We start from the raw sequence: 24791 nt of genomic DNA on the forward strand, positions 1-24791 counted from the left end.
CATATAAATGGGGATGTTACTTACATTCCTCAAGGATGTTTTGGTAACATTATTAATGTGTTTTCTTTACCCTCCTGAAATCTCTCGAATAGAGCTTAGGATGTGTGGCTTTCCTCCGAGTGCTCCAGTTTTCTTCCATTTTCCAAAAAAAAGTCAAATGGGTTAGGGGCCGGTAAGTTGTAGGCACGTTATGTTGGCGTTGGAAACATGGTGACTCTTGTGGGTTGCCTCCCAGCACATCCTCAGACTGTGTCGCTCGTCCTTTCAAATGATGCATTTCACTGTGTGTTTTGATGTACATTTGACAAATAATGCTAATCTTTAATCTTTAGGATGGAGTGTCTGTTTCCCAAGTCGCGTGTTGGCCGTGTGATCAGTGTGACCATCCCACCCATGCAAGCTGAACATAGTTAAAGCCACGATCCAGGTATGTTGGCCTCAGACTGGACGCTGATTGATTTCTTTATCCTTGTATTTGGAGAATATTTGGGACATTGAAGCGCTGATATTTGAGATGCCTGCTAGATGTCATCCATGTTTCTGAAAGGCACACACCTGCGGGCACCACTGCTGTGCCAATGCACCGCGGGCTCAGTGCTGGATTGGACCTGCTGATCTTTGATCCCATTTTTCTTCAGATGACCATGTCGTGCTGACATCTTGCACTGTCATCGATTTCTGCCTTTGCTAAGACTTGTAGTGCATAGACAAAATGTATTGAATAAACAAGTTGCAAGTGTTGAAGTGTCGCTTTGAATTCTGTATATGCTCTGCATCGTTTGGGTCTGAATGTGTGCATAGTTGTTTACATAGCATATGTCTGTTTGTGTGTGTGAAGGCATTTATGTGTGGGTGAATGTGTGTGTGTGTATGTTTGAGAGCGTGTTTGTATGTGTGAGGATGTGTGTGGGTGAGTGCATTTTTCCGGGTATTAGTGATTGTGTGTCGATATGTGCAAAACCTGGTTAATGTATCTGTACTTATGTTTAATTAAGCATGTTTTGCATGACTAAATAACTTAAATTTAAAGCAAGTACTTTCTGGGAAATATCTATTAGGCGGTTGAGTAAAATAATTAGTACCTGTGCAGTTTATTGGATTAGAACATGACTGCTCTGCGTTTTAATATACCCACTGTGGATCTGGAAACTGTTAATCCACTTTAAAAAAAAATTTAATCATTTGTGGAAATTGCTTCAGATTTCCACTACGTTCTGGGTGAAGAAATGCTTCTGGACATCATCTCTGAACGGTCTGGCACTAATTTTATGCTCCCTTGTTCTGGACTCTCCCAGCAGAGATTATAATTTATCTCCATGTGTTTTGTGGGTTTCTACCATGTTTGTAAATGCCTTTTACATCCTCTTTCCATATTCGTGGCACACATGCCTGTTTTCTGCATCCAGTCCCTATAAGTTAACCCTCTTGTTCTCTGGTACTGGAGTGTAGGGAAGAGGTCTGTTAAATTTCTGATGCTTTTCAGTTCTGAAGAAGGGTCGGCAAGCTGAAACGCTAATCCTGTGTCTTTCTCCACAGAATAAAAACCCAATTGTCTTTGCTAGTGGCTGGAAGATCCAATGTTGCCCTGTTGATAGACCCAGAGAGAAGGAGGGGTTACTGGATTTTGCTGAGCAGCTGGGGCCGCAAAGGATTCGGAATTACGTCAATGTCAGGAGAGAAAAAAAACTGCAATTTACAGACACACACACAAACGCGCGTGTTCACAATCATAGTCTCTCTCTCCCTCTCTCACACACAAACGCATAGAACATAGGATTCTGTGAGCTTGGATCAGCAATCCTTGGTTAATGCCAACATTTTCTCTTTACTGTCACCCTTAAGATCGCCAGTTCCTTTCTCGAATTAGCACAGTGGACTAAATGAAACTCGTACATGTCCTTAATCTGTCAGCTGCACTATATAAATGTCACATGCCCTCTGAGATCATTTCAGCTGGAATGCTGAAAGCATTTACCAGGTTACATAGCACAGGCTGAAAGAACAGAGAGAGGAAAAAACACTACATTTGACAATTAGTTCTCCGAGGGTGATTTTAAATGAGCTCATTATTTCCAGTTTTTCTCCCTTGGATTTAATATGGAATCGGAAGTACTACTAATGGTGTTCCTTGTGATCATTCTGTTAGTGCGGTTCTTTATGTGGTGGTGTGTTGGGGTGTACATTGACTACAAAATGGCTCGGAGATTTCCAGACCCTGAAAAGAAAAGGAATTAGCCCTCTCTGATGGATGACATGAGGCCCCATACCTTCAGAAATGGTGATCTTATGACCAACACTCTATCTATCTCTATATATATGTATAAAGAGATAGATATAGTTCAGTCCTGGCCAGGCCTTCGCAACACAGTGCAACATAAAAGGCAAAGCAAGCATTCTGTAATACTAAGTAAGCAATTCTCATTGTTTTTCAGGAACAATAAAATCATGAGCAGAGGACAAGGAGTTGTCTATTCAGCTCTTTGAGCTTGTCTTTCAGTGAGACATTGGCTGAACAGTGTATTAACTTCATCTACTCAATTTGCATTGTAACCCTTGATGATCCTGAGCAGGGGAAAACAAAAATCTGTCACCTCCACTTTCAAATCTTCAAATAACTTCCAGCTTCAACATTTTATGCGAGAGATGTCTGAAAACCAAAGTAACTACAGTCACTTGAAATATGAAATAAAAACAGAAAATGCCTGAGAGACTCAACAAATCACACAGCATCTGTGGACAGAGATGTTTTCGGATGTTTATCATCCTTCATTTGCATAAATCACTTCATCCAATTGTCTCTCCAACATTTCCAAAGTCCTGGCTCTAGCTAAAGAGTATGCATGGAAATGCTCAGCAGGTCAGGTAGAACCTGCAGAAAGAAGAAAATACCGTTATCTTTTAAGTCAATGGCATCTGATAAGAATTTGAGTTCTTCTCACATTTAGTGGAGATATCTCCACCTTTGTATGTATGCTTCATATGGTGAAGGAAGTGGCACCAGAAAGAGCAACTAAAACAGGGCAACTTCCATCTATGGACTTGTAGTGTTAGGGCATATTCTGGAGTTAGGGTATAGAGCAAATATTAACTTCAGCAACCGATCTTCAGACCTGAACGTGGATTGTAGAATTAATTTAAAATGTAGCCCTGAATGATAGTTTTCCTGGGGCTGTGTGCTGGAGTTGACTGCAAGCCAGCCAATTGTAATTTGCATTTTATTTGCAAGGCTGGAGTGTGGGTGCGAAGAAGGAGGTGTGTAATGGCTATATATAACTCAAAGGAAGCATTGGAGATACATTGTAACTATAGAATTGTCCTGTTATCATCTTTGACCTTTAGCATATAAAAATGTCTGGTAATATTGGGTCGCAAGGCCTCTCTCTCTCCAAGAGGGTCCCAATATGATGCCTGCTGCTGATTTTTGTTGAATAAAACACTTCTATATCCACTAACTTTAGTGTTGCTCTGGTGACTTTACCGATGACTTCCACACTTTTTCTTTCTTATCCAGAAAATATACTATGTTTTGTAAATGTCAATGTTAATTCATTAGACATATAATTCTGCAATCAGTAACAAAGACTTCCAATATCCAAGAAGAATAAACAATTATTCACTGGATAATGAGAAACCATAGATTTGTTTCTTTATTGGATGTTGGAAGTGTTAGTTGTTGATTGCAGAATCTTTTTCCAATGAAATACTGTTAAGAAATTCTTTGGTTTCTTTATGTAAACAGGAAAGTTTTTGCATGGCTCAATGAGTTACGTTGAAAATTGTGACTAACTCCCATTTTACCAAAGCACCATCTGATTTTACCTTATCTCTTATCCCTGAGATCACTGACTGTCTGACATCTGGTGCTAGGTGAGCAGAAATTTCTTCCAACTAAATATTAGGATGACAAAGTCTATTGTCTTCAGTCCTGTCATGAATTCCATTCCCAAGTGCGGATTCCTATCAACGACCTGAAATTAACCAAACAGTTTGGTGTAGGTAGTGTTAGATAAAGGGGAGTTATTGAGTTCAAGAGCATTATGATCTTACAGATGCACTGTATTAGAGTAATAGTGATCAGTAATGGAAAGTAGCTCTTCAATAATAAAGCCTACCTGTTATACATGAAAATCATTCTGCAGATAATTGCCAGTGAGATGCAAGTACTGATATTGGAATTGGCTTATTATTGTCAGATGTACTGAGATGCAGTGAAAAGCTTGTCTTTCATACTGTTTATACAGATCAGACCATTTACACAGTATATTTAGGTAAAACAATAACCATGTAGAATGAAGTGTAAAAGCTACTCAGATTACAGTACAGGGAAATGCTGAAGTTATAAGATTATAACAAGGTTAATAGTCAAGTCACTTTTATTGTTGTTTCGACCATAACTGCTAGTACAGTACATAGTAAAAATGAGACAACGTTTTTTCAGGACCATGGTGTTACATGACACACTACAAAAACTAGACTGAACTACATAAAAAAAAAACAACACAGAGAAAGCTACACTAGACTACAGACCTACCCAGAACTGCATAAAGTGTACAAAACAGTGCAGGCATTACAATAAATAATAAACAAGACAACAGGGCAGTAAGGTGTCAGTCCAGGCTCTGGGTATTGAGGAGTCTGATAGCTTGGGGGAAAAAACTGTTACATAGTCTGGTTGTAAGAGTCCGAATGCCTCGGTGCCTTTTCCCAGATGGCAGGAGGGAGTAGAGTTTGTATGAGGGGTGTGTGGGGTCCTTCATAATGCTGTTTGTTTTGCGGATGCAGCGTGTAGTGTAAACGTCTGTAATGGTGGGAAGAGAGACCCTGCTGATCTTCTCAGCTGACCTCACTATCCACTGCAGGGCCTTGCAATCCGAGATGGCTCATTTTCTGAACCAGGCAGTGATGCAGCTGCTCAGGATGCTCTCAATACAACCCCTGTAGAATGTGATGAGGATAGGGGGTGGGAGATGGACTTTCCTCAGCCTTTGTAGAAAGTAGAGACACTGCTGGGCTTTCTTTGCTATGGAGCTGGTGTTGAGGGACCAGGTGAGATTATCAACCAGGTGAACACCAAGAAATTATGAGGCCAAGAGTCCATCTTGTTGTATATGAAATAACATGGGTAGACAATTCTCAGTGCATAAAAAATATTTGCCACAATGAGGTACATGCCCCAGTTTGTCTGGGTATTTGGTGGAGTCACCTCACTGTGCACGTGGAAGGATTCACACTCTTTTCTACAGCTGTGCTCTTTAACACATCATTAAGGAAATCTCGGATGAGACTGTCACTCCCGTGTGGGCCTCTACAGCCACAACAGACGCTGCTGTGCCAACACAGACTGAAGCAAGACTTTCCAGGCGCAGATCCATGGTCTTGCGAGACTAACAAATGCCACCAAATTAAGGAAATGGAGTTCGAAATGAATGTGCAATTTAAAGCAACTGCTGAATAATTCAATTCAAAGGAATCAAAGTGGATTTATTATCAAAGTATGTATGCAGCAAACAACCCTGAGATTCATCTTCCCATAGACAGCCATGAGCACAGAAGAACCATGGAACCCATTCAAAGAAAAAAACATCAAACACCACCCCTCAGCACAAAAAAGCCAAATCGCACAAACAGCAGCACAAAATGTAAAACATCAAATCGAAAGGCATATTTCAGTTCAGCTCAGTATTCATTGTCCACAGGCTGTCCCCATTCAAAAATCCCCCAACAAATAGCAACAACAAAAAAGGAGTGAACAGAAAATAGAACATGACATTAAGTCCAAGCTACAAACCATGTCAATTAAACCTTGCTCTGACAGCATTGAGGGAGGGAGGGAGATCACGTGAATGCAAAGACCTTCCCTTGAGAGCAGTGAGTGAGAGAGACAGTCACACACTGGCACCTTCCTCAGGCAGCAGTCCCCACACTCCCTAGCCTTCATACCGCACACTTTGCTCACCACCTCACAGAGCCCTCTTGGAGATAGCAAAGCACCAGATCGCCCATTTGGCCTGAAACAGCACTGCCAGAATATAGACAACAAGTTCCAACAGCAGCAGAACCACATCTGAAATAAATTGAAGGAGAAAGAAAAGAAGTGAATAGAGTTACTTTGTGACCCATCTTGGGGATGTTGCCCCTGGTAGGGTTGTTTGCTGAGTTAGGTTGTTGTTTGAAGCCTGCAATGTTTCGTTGTTGCATATGTGGGGGCCAGTGAGCAGATGTGTGAAATATGTGTCCTTTGTAATGTGACAAGCACTGTTGATATATCACAGTCACAGAATAGTACAGTGCAGAAGGAGGCTTTTTGGACCATATATTCCATGCTAAACTATTATTCTGCCAAGTCCCATTGATCTGTACCTGGACCATAGCCCCCCATGCCCTTCCCATCCACATAGCTATCCAAACATCTCTTAAATGTTGAAGTAAAATCCACACCCACCACTTTTGCTGGTAGCTCATTTCACACTCTCACCAACCCCTGAGTGAAGACATTTCCCCTCATGTACCCTGAAACTATTTCACCCTTCAGCTTGAATCCATGGCATTTAGCTCTAGTTTCATCCAACTTCAGTGGAAAAAGCCTGCTTGCATTCACCCTAGCTATACCCCTGATAATATTGTATGTCAGTATCAAATCTCCCCTCACTATCTTATGCACCAGGTAATAAAATCCAAACCTATTCAACTTCTCCCTGTAACTCATGTTCACAAGTCCAACAACATCCTTGTTTATATGTATGTGCTTTCAAGGATCAGGGTGTTTGAGCTGATAACAATATAACAATTACAGCACAGAAACAGGCCATCTAGGCTCTTCTAGTCTGTGCCGAATGCTTACTCTCGCACGTGTATCTAAAGCTTACTAACACTGCATTTCAACTTATAATGACTAAAATGTGAGATGTCAGATTGAACTTCTGTGTCAGCACACACAATATGCTGGAGGAACTCAGCAGATCAGGCGGCATCTAAGAAGAGGAATAAAGAGTTAGTGTTTTAGGCCGAGCCCCTTCATTGGGACGTTTCTCGACTTGAGATGTTGGCTCTTATTTCCTCTCCATGGATACTGCCTGACCTGCTGAGTTTCTCTAGCATTTTGTGTGTGTTGCTGTAGATTTGGGGAGGTGGGACGGTGCCACGTCTCTACCGAAGGAGGTGTAAGGCGTTGCTGCCCTCCTTTAGCCAGCAGGTCATCCTTGGGCAAAGTGTAGCACCTGTTTAGCCCCCTGATCAGGATCATGTGAAATCATGGGAGCAGGTGGTGGACAGTCGTATGAGCAGCTGGTGCATATATGACCACTGATGCCAGGCAGGCAAACTCTGAAGATAATGGCTGGGGTCACCTATCTTGTAAAGACATTGTTCAGAAGTATGCAACAGCAAACTGCTTCTGTAGAAAAGTTTGCCAAGAACAATCATGGTCATGGGATCATGATTACTCACGTCATACGACATGTCACATAATGATGATGATGTTGACTTTGTACTTCCAGCACCTACAGAAACTCTTGTGTTTATGAATTTCTGTGTCAATAAGTTTTATATTGACTGTTAATTTTTGAGCATGTGAAATAAGTCCGGGAAGCTTTAAGATAAAGCTTCTTCCAGCCATTTTAATTCTATATTTGTATATATACAGCACGGAATGGACCTTCTGGCCCTATAAGTCATGCCACCCAGCAATCCCCTGATTTAACCCTAGCCTAATTGTGGGACAATTTTACAATAATCAATTAACCTACCAACTGGTATGTCATTGGACTGGTGGGAAGAAAGTGAAGGTCCTGAGGAAACCCACATGGTCTTGGGGAAAACGTACAAATTCCTTGCAGACGGAGGTGGGAGTTGAACCCGGGTTGCTGGTACTGTAAAGCATTGTTCTGACCACTGCACCACTGTCCACAAATCTTTCCCTGCAACACGAGGCAGAAATCACCATGGATGCAGAGTGAAGAGGGCACTTACTGCAGCAGTTTCTTTTTTTAACAGAGTGACTGATTTTAAAAGCTGCCTTATTTATGGAAGGGGAATCTAAAGCAATCACACACGTTTCAAAGCAAATTTTGCCAGTTAAAAGGAAATAGTTAAATTTACGAGTTCAGCAACAGCTGCCAGATGGTGATGTTTGAAACAAACCTTTCCTTCTCAAATCCTGACCTTCGATTCAGCTTAGCTGCACTAATCAAGGGGATAAAGCTTCCCAAAGGGGTTAGGGTGGCCCCAATGTGTCTACACTGGTGTTAAATATTTTTACCACCATGTTATGGTGTAGTTTATTGACAGAGGCATGCAGAAATGAAAGAACAGTGTGGTAGTGATCACTGGGTATAGTTCCCAAGAGTGAAGCTCGATTATGATGACTTTATCATATGGTAGAGTTGATGAGGGACTTCAGTTACACGGAACTGCTAAGAGCAAAATAGGCCTTTCAGCCCATTGAATCTGATCTGTTATTCAGTTAGACTTTTAAACTATCTCCTTGTATCTTGGTTCTGTAAACTTGCCCATCAACGATCTCATTTGTATGAGGCTACTTGGGAGAGAGAATTTCAGACTTCGGAGAATTTTGTGTGGCTATCTGTCATGTGGAAGGTCTGTTTGTGTGGGTATCTGAATGTGTGGAGATCTGCTTCAGTGGGTATCGATGTGGATATCTGTTTTTTGTGAAGATTATTTTGTGTGGATAACTGATTTTGATGGCAGGAAGTTAGCAAGTAGAAGAGACTAAAGGCAGTTGATTGGAGAGTGAGGGATGAGAGTAAACATTTTGGGTATAGAATTGTTATGGTATAAATACACTGTGTGAAAGGGCAATGAAAGCAGATTCAATCTTAACATTCAGTCTTCCATGCGCTGCAATACCACCTAATACTGTTCACACCTAATAGCCCTTCTGCTGAAGATATGGTTTAGAATCAGCTACATTGGTCAATCTAAGGTCACTTCTAAGCCTGTCTGGGTAAGGATTGCAAATTTTCTTCCCTGGGCAACATATATTCAGTGGCCACTTTATTAGGTACACCTGTCGTCAATGTAAATATCTAATCAGCCAATCACGTGGCAGCAACTCAATGCATGAAAGCATGCAGACATAGTCAAGAGGTTCAGTTGTTCAGACTAAGCAGCAGAATGGAGAAGAGATGTGATTTAGGTGACTGACCGAGGAATGATTATTGGTGCCAGACGGGGTGGTTTGAGTATCTCAAAACAGCTGATCTCCTGGGATTTTCACGCACAACAGTCTCTGGAGCAGGAGTTCCAATCAGTTTCTATCCATAGCATAGAAATGGTTGGGAACCCCTGTTCTGGAGTTTACAGACAATGGTGGTAGAAACAAAAATAAACAGTTCTGTGAGTGACCTTAACTCAAATGACCATGGTTACAATGTGGTGACAAGGAGATCATCTCAGTGCATAACATGTTGAACCTACAGATGAATCGGCTACAGCAGGTATATAATAAAGTGGCCACTGAGAGAATGTCAGTGACAATAAACCTGACTCTGATTCCGCATTTAAATTTGTCTCGTAAAATAGCAGAAATTCAAAATTGTTCCCTGACAATATAAATCAAAGGAGGTAATATCCACCGTCCGAGGATAAAAATGTCATGATATTCAAAAGAGGAAATATAAATAATATATTGTAGCATGCCCTTTTGGACATTAAAGATGCTAGCTATGATCCAATAGCTTTGTTGTTGCTGAGTCAAATTGAAGCCAGGCAGTCACAGCTGACTCTCCGGTACTGTCCTGCACTATCTGCGGTGTTAGATTGAGATTAGGGTTCAGATTCAGATTTATTTATCACATGTACACCAAAACTTACAGTGAAACGTTTTGCCCTTACGCTCGCTGCAGCTGGTGGAAGGTGCGGGAGTCTTGGGCCTTGAGCAAGATTTGATTGGTGCAGTTAGCGGATTGGGTTGTTTTTAAAGAACTCTGCAGTTCATGTTATATATACTTCTGATATATAGTTACCCTTTTTTAAAATTGCTACTTTGCATGATTTTGATTGGGACAGACTGGCTCTGCGGCCTGCAGTCAACAAACAACACTGCGCTAAATTGTACCGTACTGAACTAAACTGAATGTTCCTAGACTGTTTCAAGGTCTCTGCGGTTTGATGTTTAATATTCTGTGTGTTGTTCACTTGCTTTTTTTGTCACTTGCGTGACTTGTTCTTGTTTTACGTATTTGGTGTTTGATGTTTGCTAAGTCAACAAATTGCACAACACTTGCTGATTCTGATTCTGAATGAGTTTCCTGGCTTTCTTTCTTTCGTGGCTGGTTGTGGGAAGACAAATCTCTGGGTTGCATACTGCATACATCCTTCAATAATAAACATACTTCGACTCTTTGAATCATTTGCATTAACAATCAACATACCCAAGGATGTGCAAGGATGCGTATCCATACAACTTGGTGCCAACATTACATGCCCACAATGCTCAGCAGAACAACAAAGAACACAACAAAATAGAATGCAAACAGGCAGCAAAGTAATAGCAGTGAACCAAACCCTCTTCCTCTTTCCCTCCCTCTTCCCAGGCACATATACAGTCCTCTAAACCCAGGACAAGCTGTTTTTGTCCTGCAGCCTCCATAAAATTGGGGTCCTGGTTATATTCCTAGATGGAGAGAAGGGATAATAAGGAAATGAGAAGGTAAGAATTAGGAGCAGGAGTATCCATCGGGTCCGTTGAGGCTGCTCCATAATTTATCAACTGCTGGTTTATTTTTCTACACTTTCCACATAACTCTTGTTTCCCTTGATATCCAAGCATGTATTGAGCTCAGTTTTGAATGAGTGAATTGACTGGGTACCTACAGCCCTCCAGACTAGAGGCTTCCAAAGATTCAGCACTGTCCGTGTGAAAGGATTCCTCCGTCTTTGCCCCGTTAGACTCCACTCCACCATCACATTTCGGAACAGTCCATGAATCCAGGAAAACTACCTTGCTATTTGTTTCTTGCATTATTTATTTTTGTAACTTATAGTAATTTTGCATTGTAATGCTGCATGAAGCAACACATTTTACAGCATATGTCAGTGATAATAAACCTGATTCTGATTCTGTCAAACATCGTTAAACCCCACGATAATATTTCTAAGACGGAAAAGAGAGTTATCCCTGGTGTCCAACCCTATGCTTATACCCGTTATCCCCTGGTGAGAGTTATATCGTTATAGCTGTTATCCTTGGTGAGAGTTATACTGTGGTTCACTAGAAATTATAGACCAGTGAGTCTTACTTTAGTGGTAGGCAAATTGTTAGAGAAAATCTTAGGAAGACCAATGATCCCCAGGTTGGCAAGAGAGCAGAGTCGGGAGTCGGTGTGAATCCAGAAGTCAAGGCTTGAAGGAGAAACCTGTGATGAGTGCTTTCTGGAGTCGGGGGCTAAAGGTCAAACTTGTTATTGTTGAATCCTGGATTAGTACTCAGAGGCTGGTGAAGTCTGGAGGGCAAAGCTGAAGGTTGAAGACCAGAGATCGGTCAGTCCGCAGGTGAAAGACCGAAGTCAGTGAATCCAGACCCGGAGGCCTAAAGGTCAAAGCCCATGGGTCGACTTGTTCAAACATCAAAGGCTTGACCTCTGTGAGTCAGCAAGTCCAGGCCAGCATCCAATCTTCAGACATGAATGTGGATTGTAGATTGAATGTAAAATGCAGCTCTGAACAATATTCTTCCTGGAGCCATAAAGTGGAGTTGATTGCAAACCAGACAATGCAAACAGTTGTTTTTGGTGCTTGGAGTGTGCAAAGGAGGTGTGTGAAAACTATATGTAATTCAAAGGAAGCATTGTAGATACATTGTAACTATAGAGTTATCCTGCTGTTACCTCTGAATTTTAGCATATAAAAATGTCATGTAATATTGGGTCAGGAGGCCTCTTCCTCCAAGAGGATCTCAATATGATGCCTGTTAGTCATTTGTTGAATGCGACACTTCTATATCACGAGCTTCAGTTTTTGTTCACATTACAACATAAACATTCAGCTTCAGATTCGGGTTTATCTATACGTCAAAACATTCCTCCTCACCTGCCCCATGATTCTTTTGTTCATTGTCTTCACCAAAAAGAAAACAATAACATTCCAGCGTATCCCTTGTCAAGCTCTCAGTTACACCTTAGGGTAGGGATTCTGGCTTCAGACACAGAAATCTGTAGCACCTCACAGGAATCATGCCAATCTGTCAGGCAACCTTTCAAAAATATGCTCAGTAATTATGCATTGTCATCTCAGAATTGAATTTATGGTTAAGATATTCCTGTAACTCTGAATTTGAAAGGGCACTGGATAACCATCTGTGGGAACAGTTCATTGATAAGTCTTTTACCTCTGCATCAGAAGGGTTTTATTCAACTCTCATTCATTAGAATTGAACATAATGTCTGGGCTGATGAGGATTCCGATTCATTTATTTATCACATGTATATCAAAACATACAGTGAGATATATTGTTTGCATTAACAAACAATATAACCTAAGGATGTGTTGATGCAAGCTGCAGGAAACACCACACACTCACACTCATACTGTCACTCCTCTAACCCCAGGACAGACTGACACCAGACTTGCAGACAGACTCAGGGCTTCAGCCACCAAACCTCAACATCTGGACTTCTGGTCGTTGAGGAAGGACAAAAATGATGGCCTTTGTCTTTTGAATGAGGTGATATCCCCATCCCCCATGTAAAATAGCTAATGGGACAATTTCAAAGACAAATAGGAATTAATCCTCATAGAATCATAGTGTTATACAGAACAGAAACAGGCCCTTTGGCCCAGCTCATCCATGCGGACCAAGGTGCCTTCATAACCTAGTCCGATCTGCCTGCATTTGGCACATAACTCTCTAAACCAGAGGTTGTGAACCTGGAGTCCATAGACTCCTGGGTTAATGGTAAGAGTCCATGGCATAAAAAAAGGTTGGGAACCCCTGTTCTAAATCTTTTGTCTTTTAAATCCTGTAACTGTACCTGCCTCTCCCCCTTTCTCTGGCTATTCATTCCAAATAAACCCCCCACCCTCTTTGGGAAAACATTGCACCTCAAGTCCTTTTTAAATCTTTGCACTCACATCTTAAACCTACACTCCATGGCCACTCTATTAGATACCTTCTGTACTGAATAAAGTCGGCACTGAATGTATGTTTGCTATCTTCTGCTGCTGTAGCCCATCCATTTCAAGGTGCATTCAGAAATGCTCTCCTGCACACCATGGTTGTAACCCATAGTTATTTGAGTTACTGTCACCTTCCTGTCAGCTTGAACCAGTCTGGTCGTTCTCCTCTGACCTCTCTCATTAACAAGGCATTTTCACCCCACAGAACTGCTGCTCACTGGATGTTTTTTTTTTCACATAATTTGCTGTAAACTCCAGAAATTCTTGTGTGTGAAAATCCCAGGAGATCCAGTAGTTTGAGATACTCAAACCACCCTGTCTGGCACCAACAATCATTCCACAGTCAAAGTCACTTCGATCACATTTCTTCCCCATTTTCTTGTTTGGCCTGTAAGATGACTGAACCTCTTGACCATGTCAGTATGCTTTCATGCATTGAGTTGCAGCCACATGATTGGCTGATTAGATATTTGCACTAACGAGCAGGTGTACCTAACAAAGTGGCCACTGAGTGTATCCCCTCTGCCTGGGCAATTTTTATCCCTAAACCAAGATCACAAAAAATGACTATCTGAACACAGTACTGTTATATACATACTGTTTGCCAGAGTTCCTACCTTTCAACATCTGTATCTATAGATTCAGAGTGTAAGGTTCACATCTTACAGCATAACTGGGAGTCCAGTGGTTGCAACAACTCATAAAAAATTATAAATCAATTCTTTGTTTCTAGCTGCTGGACATTTTTTATGCTACTAACAAATTAGTCTAGTGACATCTTGAGGTGATAACATTAGATTAAACAGTCCATTATGTTTCTCACACTGTGCATTTCACCATGATTGTGCATTAAAAACGAAAAGCCTTATTTTATGTGGTCTAATGTTAGGCTTGGGAGAAGTGACTGCAAAATCTAATTTTGCTAAATTCAACATTGACACAAACTTCTGGCACTTTTGTATCAGATAGTTTCGGATCTTCAGTATGTATTATAGAGCAGTATAGCACAGACACAGGCCCTTCGGCCCATTCAATCCGTGCCAAAATATTAATCTGTCCAGCCCCATCACCTGGACCATAGTCCTCTATACCCCTCCCATTCATGAACCTATCCAAATTTCTCTTAACATTTGAAATCTGCCACATGGAAGCAGCTTGAGGGCCAGATGAAAGTGGGAGCTCTTTGATGCCCTATTGAATGGAGAGATTTTATTTATTTTTCAGAGAAGTGTGGTAATAGGCACTTCTGACCCAATAAGCCCATGTCACCCAAGTACACACGTGACCAATTCACCAATTAAAGTCAAAGTCATAGTCAAAGTAAATTTAATATCAAAGTTTGTCTGTCACCATATACGACCTTGAGATTCATTTCCTTGCAAGCATTTACAGGAAAATTAAGAAATAAAATAGAATTTATGAAAAACTATGCATAAAGTCTGACAAAGATGCAATGTCCAAATAAAGAAAAATAAATAATACTGAGAGCATGAATTGTAGAGTCCTTTGAAAGTGAGTCTGTCGGCTATGGAATCAGTTCAGAGTTGAGGTGAGTGGAATTACCTGTGCTGGTTTAGGAGCCTAACGGTTGTAGGATAACTGTTCCTGAAACTGCCTGTATGGGACCCAAGGCTCCTGACCTGTACATCACTAAAATGTGGGAGGAAACCAGAGCACCCAGAGGAAACACATGCAGTCATGGGGAGAACGTGCAAACTCCTTACATGCGGGGTGGGAATTGAACCCAGGTTGCTGGCACTATATTAGCATTACATGCACTGCTATGCTACAGTACTGCTCCTAATATACCATCCGTGAAAGGATTACCCTCTTCAGTGTGTTGATGTATCACTATTTGTGAGCACAAAGGGTATGTCAGCTGATGGCTCTTCTGACTAAACAGGTACATTTTGCACATCAGGAGATTTGGTTTCATTTATTCAATGTTTACAGCGTGGGCACCACTGGCAAAACCAAGATGAATCGCCCAATTCCTCCTTAACAGAAAGCCTTGTTAAAGAATTTCAAAGGATATTTAAGGGGCATCCGAATAGGTGCAGGTAGCTTCCCTGCTATTCCCAAGGGTCTGAACCTAATGGAATTGATAAAAGGATATTAGGTGACCATATTGTTGTCATTCCTTTGGAAGGTTACCTTCTGTATGATGACCAGGTAAAACTTTGATGGTAGGGCTGAGGGCATGAATTACTGTAGGAACGTTGCATGTGTCCCCAAGGCCGATGTGTTGATGGGTGCAGTTTCACACAGAAGAGATTACCATAGTGATAAACAGCTGTTCTATGGCCAATTATCACGGGGATGCAGAGACCGTGTGGACCTCATAAGAGACATAAGGACTGTATGAAAGCTAGCATTGCTTATAGCAAGAACATATGGCACCAGACAGAATTGGTTGGAGCGCATCTGTTAAACTTAGAAGATAGGTGACACGCAGACCTAGAGACCGCTGGTGGAAGAGGAAAGCAACAGCACCAGCCATGCCTACGGAGTCAGGACAATTCTCTTGTTGTCACTATGAATGCTTATGCCGTTCAAGAAATGTCCTCTACAGTCACCTCCAAACACACATCAGATCAGGTGCACAAACACAATCTAAGTCAACGGACAGCCAACAAAAGATTGCCAGAGTGATCTAGCCTAGGGGAAATAATCTTTTTATGTGTAGGTTGCATGTAAAGAATATCTGCTAATGGATTCAATTCCTAATGAACTGTTTTCCCACTGTATTTTGACCTCTCTATCACCTTTATTACTTAAAAGGAGAGTTTGATGATTTATATTTGCTGTCGACAATCATTTCATCAAATCACATTGACCCATCATCCACGGATTTCCCTTCCATTTTTGAGTAAGAACTCCCTTTGTGAAATAATGATTAAATTTCCTTGAAAAACTCAGCTCCACCTGTTTTTGCTTAAGTGAACAGGTTTATGATAGAGCTACTTAAATCAATGTTAATTAAATGCGATGTTATTTGTGGTGTTTATTTAAACAAGTCTCCACTTGTAATTGTCCCATAATCTGGAGGAAACCAGTTATTAGTTTAAGCTGCTATGTACAATTCTCCAAGACTGTAAACAGACACTTTTTATTTTAATTAATTGATTGTAGGGACAATATTTTCAACAAAACCCAAGTAGTTTGAAACTGGATTATTGACTTTGCAGTCAATATCAATGAAGATTTGAATACTAGAAGTTTTGTCAATAATTTGTGACAATTCAACAATGGATATTGATTAAAATTACTGTATATATAAAGCAGAAGGATATTTTAGTAATAAAAGCAAACTAAGTTGTGTCTTTGATATAGAGCGGCATAACTTTGAAGTTTAGAGGGCCTCTTTAAAAGAATTGTTTAATTGTATACATGCTTGTGAAGCAAATGGAGTATAGATTTAGTTCGTCGTAAGCTGTTAGAACATACACTCAGTGGCCACTTTATTAGGTACAGGAGGGGAGCCCGGTGTGGTCTTCTGCAGCTGTAGCCCATCCACTTCAAAGTTTGACGTGTCGTGTGTTCAGAGATGCTCTTCTGCACACCACTGTTGTAACACGTGATTATTTGAGTTACTGTCGCCTTCCTCTCAGCCTGAGCCAGCCTGGCCATTCTCCTCTGCCCTCTCTCATTTTGTCCACAGAAATGCTGCTCACTGGACACTTTTTTTAAAAATTTCTCGCACCATTCCCTGTAAACTGGAGAGAGTGTGTGAAAATCCCAGAACGTCAGCAGCTTCTGAGAAGTTCAAACCACCCCATCTGGCACCAGTAATAATTCCAAGTCAAAGGACTTCGGTCACATTACTTCCCCGTTCCGATGTTTGGTTTGAACAAAACTGAGCCTCCTGACCGTGACCACATGTTTTTTATGCATCAAGTTGCTGCCACATCATTAGCTGATTAGATATTTGAAATTAACAAGCAGGTATGCAGGTGTATCTAATGAGTGTATTAAATCAGAGACAATCATTATGTCACACTCGGCCCACCATTAATTAGACCTTACCTTTGTAGTGATGCAAATCTACCATTCTTCCATTCCAACATTTCTGATAGATTCAGCCACCCTTCCTGGGAAGCAAAGCTGATTTGTTGTGCCTGCGAGTGCTAGTGAAATGGATACATAAAATTTGCTGAGAGTGCTAGTAAAATTTGGGAATTATGTCAGGTGCTTTTGTTTGCTTAATTTGGCATTTGGGATTGTTAGAATTGTAAAAGGAATTGACAGAAATTGGGAGGGTGCTTCCTCAATACATAGACACTTCAATAAGTGAAGTCACAGCATAAAGTTGTTGGAATACTTCTTAATCAAGAAGTTGTTAACCTTTAGAACTTATTGGCAGAGAAATGTTGGTGCTTAGTTTTTGAGGTTGAGATTGCCAAGATTTTGGATGCTAGGGGAGTTATTACAGAGGTGCAGAGGAGATTTACCAGGATGCTACCTGGATTGGGGAGCATGTCTTATTTATGATGATAGATTGTGTGAGCTAGGGCTTTTCTCTTTCGAGCAGAGCAGAATGAGAGGTGACTTCATAAAAAACACAGATCAAGAGGACTGCCAGAGACCTCTTTCTGGGGTGGAAACTGGTATAGTGAGGTGGCATAATCTTGAGGTGATTAGAGACAGTTGTAAGGGGAATGTCAAAGGTAAGTTTTTCACACAAAGTGGTGAGTGTGTGGACCACACTACCAGAGGTGGTGGTAGATGGAGATACATTAGGGACATTTAAGTGTCTCTTAGATAGGCACATAAATGATAGACCAATGGAGGGTTATGTGGGAGGTAGGAGTTAAATTGATCTTAGAGTTAAAAGGTCAGCACAACATTGTGGGTCAAATGGCCTGTACTGTTATGTTCTATGTTCAAAAGATGTGGAAATTGGTCTAAAAAGGGGAAGAGACAGAGAATCAGCCATGATATCATTGAATGTAAGAGTCATCTCGAGAAGACGACTGACCTGCTTCTCCTCCTATTCCTCATATAATGACAGATTAAACAACCCTTTTTTGGGTAAATATTATCTTTGCCTGCTGATTTCATATTCATAGGTTTTAAAACATACTGAGGGGCTCCCTCCCGTATCAATGGTTTTTTGTTTTTGTCAGTTTTGCCCACTCTGGCAAAGGTGGCAGCTCGGTAGTGTAGCGGTTTGCATCGTGTTATTAGGGTGCCAGCAATCTGGGTTCAATTCCCACTGCTGCCTGTAAGAGTTTGTACATTCTCAGTGTGAGTGCATGGGTTTCCTCTGGGTTAGTGGGGTAATTGGTCACACAGGAGTGATTTGCTGGCTCAGGCTCACTAGGTCGGAAGGGCTTGTTTCCATGCTGTATCTCCAAATGAAATAAAAAATAAAATAAAATTACCTCCTCATGAGGAAGCAGTCAGTAGGATATCTAAAGTTGCCATCAGTCAGACTGTAAGGTTGTCCAGAGTAATATGCAGTTCAAATATGGCAAAAGTGAACACTTACTTATCCATTTATTCATATTAAGATGTGGAGACCACTGGCAATGCTGAATGTTATGTAATTGGTTTAGCCAATGAAACAAAAGTCATCTGGTTTGTTAGGCCGGAAATTATACATAGACAAGTCTGGGTAATAATAGCAGCTGTCTCTCAATAATAAAAAAAATCTGGTGGTTTAATTGTCACCATCATCATTATCTGTTTGCTTAATTATTTAAATCTCACTCCCACCAGCCCCAGCGATTGGGCTGAGATACAAACTCGTGCCTCTAGACCAACTACTGATATAAGCTGCTGACTTAACCACTGTGCTGCAGCTCAAAGATATTAAATGACAGAACCGCCTATATAATCTGTCTCTTATCTGTCACATGTACAACAGAGCATACAGTGAAATGCCTCATTTGCACCACATCAGATCAGCAGTGATCGCACAGGGCAGGCCGCAAATGTCGCCACACCTCAGGTGCCAGTGTAGCACACCCACAGCTCGCTAATCCTCACCCTTACGTCTTTGGGATACAGGAAGAAACCAGAGCACTAGAAGCAAACCCTCATGGTCACAGGGAGAACATACAAACTACTTACAGGCAGCAGAGCAAATTGATCCTCAATTGGTGATTGTTAGCGTGGTAAAGCAGTTGCTCTAACTGGGGTTGAACAGGCATGGGCTCAAACATAGACTGGACTATTGCACTCTGGTTGTTCTTCTTTGATTCTATTATGGTAATTGGATGTATTGAGTATGCCTGCAATAAAGTGAATCTCAGGTTTGTATATGGTGACATATATTTACTTCGATTATAAATTTACTTTCAACTTTGAACTTTAACTCAAAGGGATTTCCATAAGGCAACTGTTATGCAGTTTATTTGCCAATTGATGGAGAAAGCTGGTGACTACAATGAGTCTAATGACCAAGCCACTTTAACTGTTGCCTCAGGAGGACCACAGCCAGTTGTGCTGGGCACCCACTGCTGGAACAGAAGCTCAGTTTGCCAAGGTCGTTCAAGGATATGTCCCTCTTTGCTTCACCACATGTGATGTCCTGCAGACTATTATGGGAAATAGTTACAATCTGCCATTGCATGCCATTCAGGAATCAATCAAACTAAAAAGCAGTGATGGGAGTTCAAGGAGGAACCGGAATTAGAGGCAGAATCTCATTTACTATCACTGAATTATACGATGTGAAATATGTTGTTTTGTGGTAGAAGTAAAGAGCAGACATAAAATTACTATGAATTACAAAAGTAAATATATAATGCAAAAAGGAGGAATCTTGAGGTCGTGTTCATGAGGAGATGGATCATTCACAAGTCTGCTGACAGAGGGGAAGAAGCTGTTTCTGAATGATTGGGTGTGTATCTTCGGCCCCCTGTGTCTTCTCCCTAATCTCCTATTGAGAAGAGGGCATGATGGCCCTAAGTGATGGCTGCTGTCTTCATGAGGCACTTCGCCTTGAAGATACCATTGATGGTGGGGAGGGTTGCACCTTTGATGGAGCTGTCTGAGCTTACAGCCCCTCCTGTCTCCACAGCCTCCTGTGATCTTGTGTATCGGTACATCCACACCAGGTGGTGAAGTGACCAGTCGGAATGCCTTCCACCGTTCACCTGTAAAAATCTCCTCAAACTCCTAATGAAGTATAGCTGCTGGCATGCCTTCTTCATCATTGCATATTAGGCTGTGTGTAAAGGCTGATTTATACCTGTGCGTTGCATCTATGCTGTAGGTATGGCATACCCTACACTGTACCTACGCTGTACCCTACGCAGTAGGGTGACGTACACCTCCCCAAAAAAGTAACTCATGCGTTGCGGCGACGCAGACCGCAACAACTGTGATTGGTCCGCTTGGTAGCATCGCACTTCCCCCTACGCATTTCCAGTTGCTTCTTCTCCTCCACGTCTGTACACCGATGCGAAATAGATGAACCAAATCGTCAAATCTACCTGCCGACATGCAAAGATGTTTGAAATGCATTTCCTCGTCCATGTCTCTCACGAGGAAACTCAACACAGTGGCATAGAATCCCCACCGCCAACTAGCGTTTCGGCGCACACCAACGTATGCTCGCTATGGCGTAGAGCCTACGCAGAAGTGAAAATCGGCTACGGTGTAGCCCGTACGCGTAAATATAAATCAGCCTTAGCCGGTGAAAATGCTTTCCACCACACATTTATAGAAATATAAATGCAAAATAGAAGCAATGTAGATGAGCAGTGGTGGCTATGGCTTTCTTTGTTGGTTCTGCAACTTTCCCACTTATAGTATACATATAGACTCAGTAGAATGACATTCCCTTAGCTGAGATAGGTTTCCCTGACTAACACGAGTTAAAATTTCACTATGGACCCATTCCTAGAATGGGGCCTCAACTTGTTTGAGTTTTTCAAGGCTCTGTTTCACAACGTGAAATGTCCTATAGGCTGATAATGGAACTAACCTATCACACTCATCCTCAAAGAGCCCATGTGCAGGGATATGTGGCACACTGACTCCACAAGAGCCAGTCAACAAGTCCTGATGAAGGGTCTTGGCCTGAAACATCGACCGCTTGTTCCTCACCATAGACGCTGCCAGACCTGCTGAGTTCCTCCAGCAATTTGCGAGCTTGAATCTGGATCTGAAGTTGTCGCTGGAGTTGCCTTGCTGGGGAATGTCACTGAGCTATCCAAGAACTTTGTGATCTCACACATTTAGAGACATAGAGCATTAGAGCACAATGGCACAAAAACAGGCCCTTCAGTTTATCTAGTCCATGCTGAACTATTATTCTGTCTAGTCCCATTGACCTGTACCTGGACCACAGTCCTCCATACCCCTCCCATCCTTGTGCTGCACCTATCCAAACTTCTCTTAAATGTTGTAATCACACCTGCATCCAACACTTCCTTTGGCAGCTCATTCCATGCTCTAACCCACCCTCTGAGTGAAGCTGTTCCCCCTCCTTTTCCCCTTAAATATTTAACCCATGACCTCTCATTCTAGTCTCGACCAACCTCAATGGAAAGAGCCTGCTTGCATCTACCCTATCTATACCTCTCATAATTTTGTATACCTCTATCAAATCTCCCCTCATTCTCCTAAATTCCAGGGAATAAAATCCTCACCTATTCTACCTTTCCCTATAACTCGGGTCCTCAATTCTTGTCAACATCCTTGTAAATTTTCTCTGTATTCTTTTTTTTGTTTGAAGTTCATCATCAAACAAACATTTCCATAAGATGTATTTCAGACATTGTACGTATATATCATATAATCATATATATCACAAACCTCCACAAAGTATTTATCTGAGGTATACACTTATAGAAAAGAGTGGAAAGAAAAAACAAGCAAAAGGAAAGAACTATGTACAAGTAGGGAGTGATTTTTTTTACAACAGCTTCATTGATTTGTGAGAATAATATCAGGCCTATGAGGCATTATGTAGTTAAACCATTTTTCCCAGTATGAATCAAATTGTTCCAGCTTATGATTAACAGATGCTGTTATCTTCTCCATTTTGTAAATGTCCATTGTAATTTCCATCCATGTATTTAAAGTTGGGCTCTCCTGTGATAACCATTTCCTAGTAAGAGTCTTTTTACCAGCCACCAACAGTATATTCATTAAATATTTATCTCTTTTCAACCATTCTTGAGGTATATACCCAAAATATATGGTCTTACTCTCCAAGGGTCTTTCACATTTAAAGATGTCTTGTAGGGCATTGTGTATCCCCCTCCAATAGTTTTTGATAACAAGGCAGTCCCAAAAAATATGATAATGATTTGCATTTTGATTTCCACAATTTCTCCAGCAAACAGGGAGGTTACTATCATAATGGGACTTCTGAGAGAGTGTAATAAAATATCTTATCAAGTTTTTCCATCCAAACTCTGTATTCTTTTAATTTTATTGATCATCTTTCCTGTAGGTAGGTGACTAGAAATGTACACAATACTCCAAATTAGGCTCGCCAATGTCTTATGCAATGCCAATGCAACTTGGAATATCTCAAGTCAAATTAAGGAAATAAGATTCCAGGCCCATATCAAGCTTTCATCTCTTGAACCCTGGGTGGCAGTACACTGAGAGCATCAAACCTTACAGGGATCAAATTTGCACAACTATATTACATCAAATACAGCAGAAATATCCAAAATTTCACACTGTCTCTGCCACCACTAAAAAAAATGCATTCAGGGCATGGTAACAATTATAAGGGCTTTTTGAACAGTAATTGATCAAGACTTAAAGCTAATTGATCATGAATGCCTGCAATTATTTCCACTAATCACACAAACCTCTGGTATATTTATTTTAAACATGCCTGAGGCAAGATTTAAAAGAATTGGTTACTCCACTGTGATTTATCAGTGAAATGATCCCCCCCAAACATAGCAATGTAATCAGTCCCTGGTTTCCTTTAACCCCTGACTGAGAGGCTATGTTTGTTTGCTCAGACCTTGTGATTCATGTGACAGTCACGTTCAAATCAAAAAGTGATCAGCTCCTTGCGAGCTATTTTACAGGATTAAACCCAGGCATTGCCCAGATTTAAAGAAGCATCTGTTTGCCCATGGACTCCCAGATTTAAAAAAAATTGAAGATTTTTTTCAAAGTATTTTTGGGGATCACTCTTCTCTAGCATTAAGTAACTCTCTGAATTCTTTGACCATTTGGTTGCCCAAGTCATGCTGTTATTCCTGTTTATGTCCAAGCTCAGAAGCGCTGTGAGAACATTTTTTACATGCTTGGAAGCCAAAATTGTTCTCATGAAAACAGCAGACAATCGAGCGGGAGAACTCGAGTCGAGCAGCATTTGCTGGAGGAAAAGAATTGTCAATGTTGCTCGAACCACCAATTTCTTCCAGGAGACTGTTCATAGCTCCCCATTTCAACTTCTGCAGTCTCTTGTGTTTCCAAGAGACGGCAAATGCTGTCTCTCTTCTATATTCTCTTGTTTGCACTATTTATTTAATTTGTATATACAGTACAGTGCAAAAGTCTTAGCTACGGTGCCTAAGACTTTTGTACAGTTCTGTATTTGGCTATACGGAGCAGAGAGAGTGTTTGTAGATCTGCCATAAGCAAAGGATGTTGAGAATTCGTGAGGGTAGATTATTAACTTCAGGACGAGGAAAGCAGAGGTGCATGAGCCAGTCCTCGTCAGAGGATCTGAGGTGGAGAGGTTCAGCAACTTTAAATTCCTCACTGCTATCGTTTTGGAGGACCTGTCCTGAGTCCAGAATGTAAGTGCAATTACGAAGAAAACACTGCAGCTCCTCAACCTTAGGAGTTTGCAAAGATTCGGCATGACATCTAAAACTTTGACAAACCTCTATAGATGTGTAGTGGAGAGTATATTGGCCGGCTGCATCAAAGCCTGATATGGAAACACCAATGCTATTGAATGGAAAATCCCATAAAAAGTGATGGCCATCATAGTAAAGCCCTCCCCACCACTGAGCACAGTTACATGAAACATTTCTGTAGGAAAGCAGCATCTATCAACAGGGGCGCTCACCACCCAGGTCATGCTCTCTTCTCGCTGCTACCTTCAGGTAGGAGGTACAGGAGCCTCAGAGCTCACACCACCAGATTCAGGAACAGTTATTACCCCTCAACCACCAGAATCTTGAACCAAACTGGATAACTTCATTCAGCTTCACTTGTCTGATCATTAAAATGTTCCCACAACCAGTGGACTCGCTTACAATTCTTTTATTGATTCTGTTATAGTTATTATTCTTTTTTTATTAGTTTTTTTATACATTTTCTACATAACTACAGATAAAAAAAACCCCAGATCAAAATGAAGAACATTGATACAGTGCAAAAATAAACATACAATAACAATATGATACAAAGAAAGATAATTGAAAAAGCACCCAAATTGAAGACAAGTAAAATTAGTATCCTCCCCAAGCCCCGCAACACAAAAAGAACTCCAGACCAACCACAACACAATATAGAGAATATAAATCAGGACAATCAAACCCCCAAAGCTGTAAATACACTTAGCAACAGAAGATGTTAATGCCTACTACCAAAAGAAAAAGGAGCTGAAAGCAAGGGACCGAAAAAAAAACCTTAGTTAAGAGGAAGGTTATAAAAGTACTCAATAAAAGGTCCCCAGACCTTATGGAACTTTAAATCCGAATTAAGAACTGAATAAT

The 24791-nt window shown here is 41.0% G+C and overlaps 1 long non-coding RNA gene across 1 annotated transcript in view; it reads left to right on the forward strand.

The window, feature by feature from the left end:
• The window catches only part of LOC132397370 (uncharacterized), a 65867-nt gene that overhangs the window by 16810 nt on the left and 24266 nt on the right, over nucleotides 1-24791 (forward strand). The window contains exon 2 of the long non-coding RNA XR_009513348.1: nucleotides 333-427. This is a non-coding gene — a long non-coding RNA (uncharacterized LOC132397370). The remainder of the gene's footprint in view (nucleotides 1-332; nucleotides 428-24791) is intronic.

The sequence above is a fragment of the Hypanus sabinus genome, chromosome 7 (assembly GCF_030144855.1).
Source record: "Hypanus sabinus isolate sHypSab1 chromosome 7, sHypSab1.hap1, whole genome shotgun sequence".
In the NCBI taxonomy this organism is placed as follows: domain Eukaryota; kingdom Metazoa; phylum Chordata; class Chondrichthyes; order Myliobatiformes; family Dasyatidae; genus Hypanus; species Hypanus sabinus.